Source organism: Cavia porcellus, unplaced genomic scaffold, assembly GCF_034190915.1.
Source record: "Cavia porcellus strain 051 isolate PalLab524CR breed Dunkin Hartley unplaced genomic scaffold, mCavPor4.1 scaffold_11, whole genome shotgun sequence".
NCBI classification, from domain to species: Eukaryota; Metazoa; Chordata; class Mammalia; order Rodentia; family Caviidae; genus Cavia; species Cavia porcellus.
Window position 1 is genome coordinate 52850522 of NW_026947494.1, and position 8238 is coordinate 52858759.

Sequence of the window (8238 nt, forward strand, 5' to 3'; positions counted from 1 at the left end):
TGAGAGCAAAACAGGCTTCTACATGGGGTTGCCACTGTGATTGCAGAAGTCATCCAGTTTGCAGAGGGTGGCTAGTGTATGTCACCCCCTCTGGACAGTGGTGGCCATTATGGATACAGTGGCCAGCTGTCTGGCAGGAAATGTGTGTTTTGGGGAGTGGGAAGAAGTATTTCCCATTGTGACCAAATGAGAGGTGAGCTGGATGGAGGCTCCAAAAACTGAGCCACAATCCCTTAGACTCATCACCATGCTCAGTCTTGTGGGAGAGAGAAATACTCAGTAGACCCCAATACCTGCACCCGCCAGTTGTCACTTAGGGAAAAAGGGGTGCAGGTCCAGAAGGATGTGGGTGTAATCTTGACATGAGCCCATGAGTTACAATACAGGCACCCCAAAGCATAAGGTGCCTCCCCTGTGAGAACGAGGTGGTTTGGTGTTGGATGGAGGCTAGCAATGGCAGCCGCAGAGATGAGAGAAAGAGGAAAACCAGGGAAGAGAAAAAGCAGAGAGGGGGCTCATTGATAGGGAGCTCCAACGGGGACTTGTGCCCAGGAGCCACCCTGCCTGGCAGTCTCAGTTATGGCACCAAAAATGATAGATTTTTCCTCTCACGGCACAAAACAAGAGCAAAGAAAGGAAAACAGGAAAAGGCCTTTATTGCAGGTACGGGAGGGCTGCAGGAGAGTGCAAGGTCCCCTCTGCTCAAACAGAGAAGCCCTGGGCTTTTCTTTAGTTTGACAGGTGGAGTTGAAGGGGTGGGCAGGGAGACATTGAGACAGCTGACTGGGAGATGTTGGCTTGTGCAAGAAAAGCAGGGAGTTCAATTTTCAGGTTTGCAAGAAGAATGTGGGAGTCAGTGTTGAAGGGAGGCGCTGTCCAGGGCCATATTGGCGAGGCTCCCTGCTGAGCCTGGCAGAGCTTCACACAGACAGAACCAGCACATAGCACATCTCAGTCGTTTTTATGTTCTCCCCTTCCATCTCAGTCCCCTTGAGCTCAGGGAGCTCTGAGCTGCATACATTCCCATAGCTTTGGATTGATTTTTATATTCACTCATTGTTGCCAGTTGTGGTGGTGCACACCTGTAATCCCAGACTTGGGAGGCCGAGGCAGGAGGATCTCCATGAGTTCAAGGCCAGCTGGGGCTAGATAAGCAAGTTCAAAAACAGCCTGTATTGCATAGCAAGACATTGTCTCAAACAGACCAAAAAAAAAAAAAAAAAGCTGAAAGAAAAAAGAAAATTAACTTCCTACAGGGTTGCATTACATTGTGGTTGGATTTGGGGGGTTGTTTTTTTCAAAGATGCTATACCATAGGTGGAGTCCAGCGATAATGTGTGTGTCTCTGCCTTGAGAACAAGATTCAGCTCTCTGCAGAGCCCCAGAGAATGGGTGTTAAATCACTGCTGCACTGTTTTTGGATTGTGGGCTTTGCTATTGTTTTTTTCTAAATTTTATTTAATGAGAAAAAGAAAAAAAAAGGATACAAGTAATACAGAATTTCAAAAAAATAAACAGTAGGAAATCACTAGTTAATAGATTACATATTGTCATCTTAGAAATAGTTGTTCAAGTTACAAAATTAAAGCATCTAAAGTAGACACTCAAACAGTGAGACTGCAAAAAGTTCTGTTCAATGATCCAACAAAAACTCAGTAGGATGGTTATCTATCTTATATGCTTAAGTATACATACAGTTATATCCTTTAGAGCACTTTCTTTTCCTCTCTTATTTACAATGACAATTACACATTTTGGGCTTTGCTGTTGTTTTAATTGTTGCTGTGGGGTTTTTTTTGTGTGTGTGTCTTTTTCTTTTTTTATCAGTACCGGGGATCAAACTCGTGACTGCCTGCTTGCAAGGCAGGCGCTTATGCCACTGAGCTAAACCCCCAGCCCCTAATTGTTGCTGTTTTAATGCAAGGTCTCACTATGCGGTGCAGGCTGCCCTTGAACTCACTATGTAGCCCACACTGGTCTTGTATTTGCAGTGATCCTCCTATCTCAGCCTGCTGAGTGCTGAGATTGTAGGTGTCCGTCAACACACCCATACAGTGGTTCTTACAAGTCCAGGGAAAGCATCCCACACTGAGACAAACTGAAATACCTGAATTACTGTAGCAGATAGTGGAGGAAGCACTCAAGGGAAAAGGCATTTTGGAGTGGAGATTTCTTGAGGCCAGAAAACCCAACGACAAACTGGGAAAAAATGAAGAGCCATTTCACCAAGAAATAAGCACTGAAGTAATGCAACACTCCATAAGACAAGCCCATGGGAAGCCCCTGGGGCCAGAACCCATGGAGAGAGTGGCAGGGCACCACAAGGGACAGGGAAAGGGCAGTGCCCTGGGCTCCCAGGCCTAGGAGGTGGCCAAGCAGGGGCCACAGCTTTGTGTACCACTTCCAATGGGCCTGATAGCTTACAAAGTCTGCAACACACTGCTCACCCCTGAATCGGCCTTACTCCTGCCCTCAGGACCACAATAAAGTGAAGTCACCCCAAGAAGGACAGGTGAGGGGAGCACATGCCTGCACCAGCTGGGGCTTAAAGGGGCCGCCAGCCCGTCTGTTGCCAACTCACTGCAATGCATGTCCACCATGGTGTTGAGTCAGACTGAGGAGACCAAGATGTCACTGAAACCGATGGTTTGTTGAGCTGCGCTGATGTTGGCCAAAAGGTGACGGGCCCATCCTGGGACACATTCCATAAGCACCAGCGCCATGGCCAGAGAGCTGATCAAAGAAGCCAGGCTGTTCCTAGGGACATTTTGAGGAGGAGAAACATGAGCCACTCACACTGAAGCTACTAGCTATTATAAAACGTGCCGCTGTACACATGTATATGCACATATCATTAAGTAATTCATCATTTATTTATTCTGGCAGTGGGGATCTAATTGACAGCCTTGTGCTTAGAAGACAAGTGCTTGAACCAAGAGCTAAATCCTCAGGCCGGCACAGATCACTGTGCTATGATATGTTTTTTGAGGGAGGACACCTAGAAGAATAGTTGAATCTTATGGAATTTCTATTTTCAGGGGTTTTTGTTTTGTGTTTTGTCTTTTAGTTTGAGACAGGGTCTTGCTGTGCAGTTCAGGCTGGCCTTGAGCTTACTTTGTAGCCCAGGTGGGTCTCAAACTTGCAGTGATCCTCCTGCTTCAGCCTCCCGAGTGCTGGGATGACCCAAGAGCTGTTGACCCCCACTTTGAATCCTCACGAGTTGATGTTGGTAGAACTCCTATTTCACAGATTCCTAAACTCCCAGCGGTTACCTCACTCGCTCTCCCTAGCTAACAAGTGGTAAGGGGTGCAGACCTGCTTAGCCTTTTAGTTCCAAGTGGAGTCCTACTGAGACACTTTCCTGTCAGCTTCAGCACTGCTTCCCTTAAGAATTCTCCCTTCCTGCTCCTGGTTCCAGCAGATGCTCCGCTGTGCTTCCCCCACCCTCCCACTCTCCCACCTCCTTTTGCACACAGGCCAGTGTCCCCTTGAGGTCCCTCAGCGAGCTGACTTGTGTGCCTTGAATGGGACAGTCCCAGAGAAGTTACATGGGTCTCACATTGTGGGCTTGCTGACCACCTTGGAATCTGAAGATGGTCCAGACAGGACCAAGACTAACACATCCCAAAGCAAGATCCTCTCCTGAGTGGGGCTGGAAGTTGAGATCAGGAAAGTCTGAGGCTCCAGCCTCAGAACACTTGGGCTGGGCCCTGCCATCTGATCACATTGGGCACATCTCTGCACCTCAGTCGGTTTTGCTGTAATGAGAACGAGATATTTTCTGTTAACATGCCCACAGCACAGGTCCTCTGTATTTTGTCCTTCCCCTTCACTTCCCGACTTTCTTTGCTCCTCTCCTTGGCACTTTGGGCTAGGCTTGACTTTACATTCTTTCTCATCCCTCCAATCCATCTCCTCTCAGAGGTACCTCCTTTTCCTTCAGTGATATCAGAGCAGTATGTTCTGTTTAATTAAACTAGTATCTTTTCTATTTGTTCGCACCCCTGAAATTCCAGCTCTCTGGGAGACTGAGGCAGGGAGATAGCACAACTGAGCCAAGCCTGAGCTAAATGAGTCCCAATCTCACAGTGAGAAACTTTAAAAGAGGCCTGGAGATGCAGCTCAGTACAAAGGTGCTCGGTTCAAACACCAATTCAGTGCCCCAAAGGCTGGGGTTGTTGGGGTGATCTTTAAGGTTAGTTTTCTTTATTCAGTGGGACCTCCCAGAACATTGGCTGTACTGAAATCCTGGTCACACTCAAGAAATCAAGGGTATGGAGGAAGTGTGTAGGACAGGGAAAGAGAACCTTTCAGAGCTCTCAGTGCCACAAACAACCTCCTGCCACATGTGTTCATCACCGATGTAAGTCATTCTCTCAAATGTGTTTGACCACAGAAACCTTTGCTGGAAAAATGCATCCTATGGCTTGTGGAAGGCAGAACTCCCTCTGGAGGGAGTAGTTTAGGCCAAGAGCAGGATTTTAGAGAAGACCCCTGTGTCCTTCACCTGGGTGGATTGGTGGCCCTAGTGACTTTGGTCTTCCAGCCAGTGCTGCAGAAGCCGAGCTTGGGTGGGTGCCTCCCGTGCCTGTGGACAGCTGCTCCGGGAGCATAACTGGGGGGTGGAAAGCTGCCAGGGGTCTCAGCAGGAAAACACATTGGCTCTCAAGCTCAGACTAAAAGAATTATTTTTCTTCTCACCAAAATGGTTGTTTTCTAAGTTATAGAAGTAAGGCTATCTTATCATAGCAGTTCACAGTACAAAAGATGCAGATATATTAAATCTAAAAAATATTGTCATGGTCTCATGCATGCATGGTCAGTCACACTTGATGTGGAATGTTCTTTAGAGTTCATATCCTCATCTACAGCACTGTGTCTTTCATTTTATACTGTTTTATATGTAGCTGTCAATAGAGTACTGTATAGATCTAATATATAGTCATAGCTTTTCTGTGTACCTATAAGTTATACTATGCTAAGCTTACCTATTATCTACCTATAATAGATAAGATGTATAGGTTATCTGTATTTGTAGACACAAATCTACATAGTTGTAAGCATAGGTTTATAGATTTTATAGATTTGTATCTGTGTAGGTGTATATTACATCAACAGAGATGTGTTATCTATAGTTGGATATCTATCTTATTTCTGATCTCTTATGAAATAATTACATAGAATATATGTTGATAAATCTATGTAAGGTATTACTGCAGAATATAATTCTATGCCTCAATAATATGTATATGCTCCTTACTATATCCCTTATTTTTAAATGTGTTTGTATTATGCATACTTGCATTTTAAGCAACCATCTTTTATGTCTATTGAATAGACACACTCTGATTTCTAAACAAGATATTGAATGTTAGAAACTTGCACCACATATGAATAGTCCATAATTTACCCACATCTTTCCTGAACAATACACACCTACGTTGCTCCTTTCTCTTTTTAAACAGTTACTGCAAATGGTATTGCAGGTGATGTAACGATGAGCACAGACCTTTCTGCGCTGGAATTGTTATTTCACTTTTGTATATGGTGCGTCCTTTAGACTGTGGTTCATTTTTAGGCTGCAGTGTCCAGTTACTCCAGTCCCCCACGTCGAAGCCAGTAGCATTCTTCCACTGGGTTGCCTTTGCACTGTTGTTAAAAATCAGTCTCTGTCTCTGTCTCTGTCTCTGTCTCTGTCTCTGTCTCTGTCTCTGTTTCTCTCTCTCTCTCTCTCTCTCTCTCTCTCTCTCTCTCTCTCTCTCTGTGTGTGTGTGTGTGTGTGTGTGTGTGTGTGTGTGTGTGTGTGCTCTTCTGGATCCTCTATTATGTTGTATGATTTCTGTGTCACTAGTACAGTCAGCACGCTATCTGCACTATGGTGGCACACACAAGATTTTAAATGTTTTAGAATTTTAAAAAGCAAAAAGACATGGCTGGGGGTGTATAGCTAATTGAGAGAACACTTGCCTAGCATGTACCAGACCCTGTGTGAATCCCCAGCACTGCAAAAATTAAAAAATGAAGATGTAATGAATATCTTTAAACATTGTATTTTAAAATAATTGTAAGCTCATAAGAAGTTACAAAAATTATACCGAAATCCTATTACCTACTCAGCCAGGAGTAACATCTTATGTAAAGACAGTGATAGGTTCTGCTCATATGAGACTCTGCCAGGCTCAGTATGCCGCCAGCCCAACCCGGCACTGACACCTAAAACAACAGCAACTCTCTCTTACACTAACTCCCGTGTTCATCTTTTGGTCCCAAGACAATAAACTTTCTGTGTCCCTTTTGTGCATGTGCTAAAGGTCCTCCAAGCCACTCACGGCACTGTCCACTCAGATAGTCTCCACCCCTGTACCATAGGTCCTCAAGTCCTCTCCCAACATAGTGACATGTCCACTCATGTAGTGTCCATCCCTATCTCAAACTCTCCCTGACTTTTTTTGAGGGTCCTTTAAATCTCCACCAGTCCTTTTGCACTGACGATAGTTTCTTTATCTCTATTTATGTCTCTCAGCTGTGCAAAAGGGTAACATTTGGTTGTGATGATCAGATGATTTGAGGTCTGCAGCTCCGGGGGGCTCCCCCAGTTTGCTCTCCCCAGCCAATGAGCCAACTTTTTTATTCCTCTCATCTCTGCCTTTGCCATTGTCTGCCTCCATCCAACACTGATCCAACCTGCTCCCCACAGGTGAGTCTCTCCTTTTACTCTCTCTCTCTCTCAAAAATTGTGGGTCCCATGTCAGGACACCCCTCCATCCTCTGGATGACAACCAAAGGGGTGTATGGGGCACCTCTTTCTCTCTGTCACACCCCCAAGTAGGGTGATAACACTCCTTAGGGGTTGTGAGTGGCTTTGGACTTCAGATCATCTCTAATTTGATCACTATGGGAAATACTCCTTCCCACCCACAAAAACACACTCTACTCAGGTGTCTCTTAAAGAACTTAAACACTCTTGGTCTCAGAGAGAACTCTAATCCAAAATGACTAGTCTCTTATTGCCCGACAGCTTGGATCCAATATAAACTGAACAACAACAGCTTCGGGCCAGAACACTGCACTTCCAATTTTAGCATTCTCTGCAACTTAGACAGCATTTGCTTTCACAACAGCAAGTGGTTGGAGACACCTTACCTGCCAGCCTGTGTTGCTTTTAGGTGCATTCTTCTCATTCAGACATGAGAGTTGGCCCCAGCACTTCTGACTCACCCTACACCACTAAACCCTCCTGATAATCCTAACAATCCCATTGATGATGCCATTTCTGCTTTCCCTCCTCCTTTCACTGCACCCACAGGTTCCTCCCTCTGAACCTCTCCATCAGCCTCACCACCCCGTCTCCTTCTCACTCTGTGAGCCTCGCCACTTCATCCTCCTCCTCCTGTCCTCCATCACCATTTTCTCCCCTAGACACACGTTCTCTATCTCTTCAGTCCGTTGCCTCCACCACTTTCTCCTCCCCTACTCCTCCATTGCCATTTTTTCCTCCAGAAAACCACACCAAATCTCACTCCCACACCTCCCACCATCTTCTCTCCAACCACCACTGTCTTCTGGCCGACTGCCACCCCTCAGACCCCTAAAGGGCTAGTCCTTGTTCATGTCCCTTTTACTCTGTCCAAGCTGTGCCAGATCTCCCATAGGCAAGGCTCCTTCTCCACACATCCCCACAACTACATAAAAGAGCCCCAATTTGGGATTAATTCCTGTGATTTACATTATAAAGTTATCTACATTTTTCTTACAGCTACCCTTTCTCCTTAAAAAACACCTCAACTATGGAAAGGGGCCCAAAATGAGGCTGACTATAGACACCAACTAATCTTAACCATCCTGCTGGGGACACTGCAGTACCAAATGTGGACCCCAATTGGGATTACCAAGGAGAACATGGTTCACAACGTATGAACGACCATCTGCATTATTGTAGGCCTAAACCAAATTTCTCACAAAGTAACTAACTTATATAATTTTATAATTCAAAACCACACTCAACACACTGAGGAAAACCATGTGAAATTTGTCTCTTATCTTACAGTTACTCTAACCAAATGCACTAATTTTAACCCCTAATCTGCTGAGGGAATAACCCTCAACCCGCATTTTATTACCAACCTACACATCACATTCAAACTATAAGGAAACAAATTTCGGCCCCCTAGTGCCAGCAAAGAGATCTTCTCAATCTGACCTTTTGTGTCTTCAATAATAGATAGGAGCAACCATAAC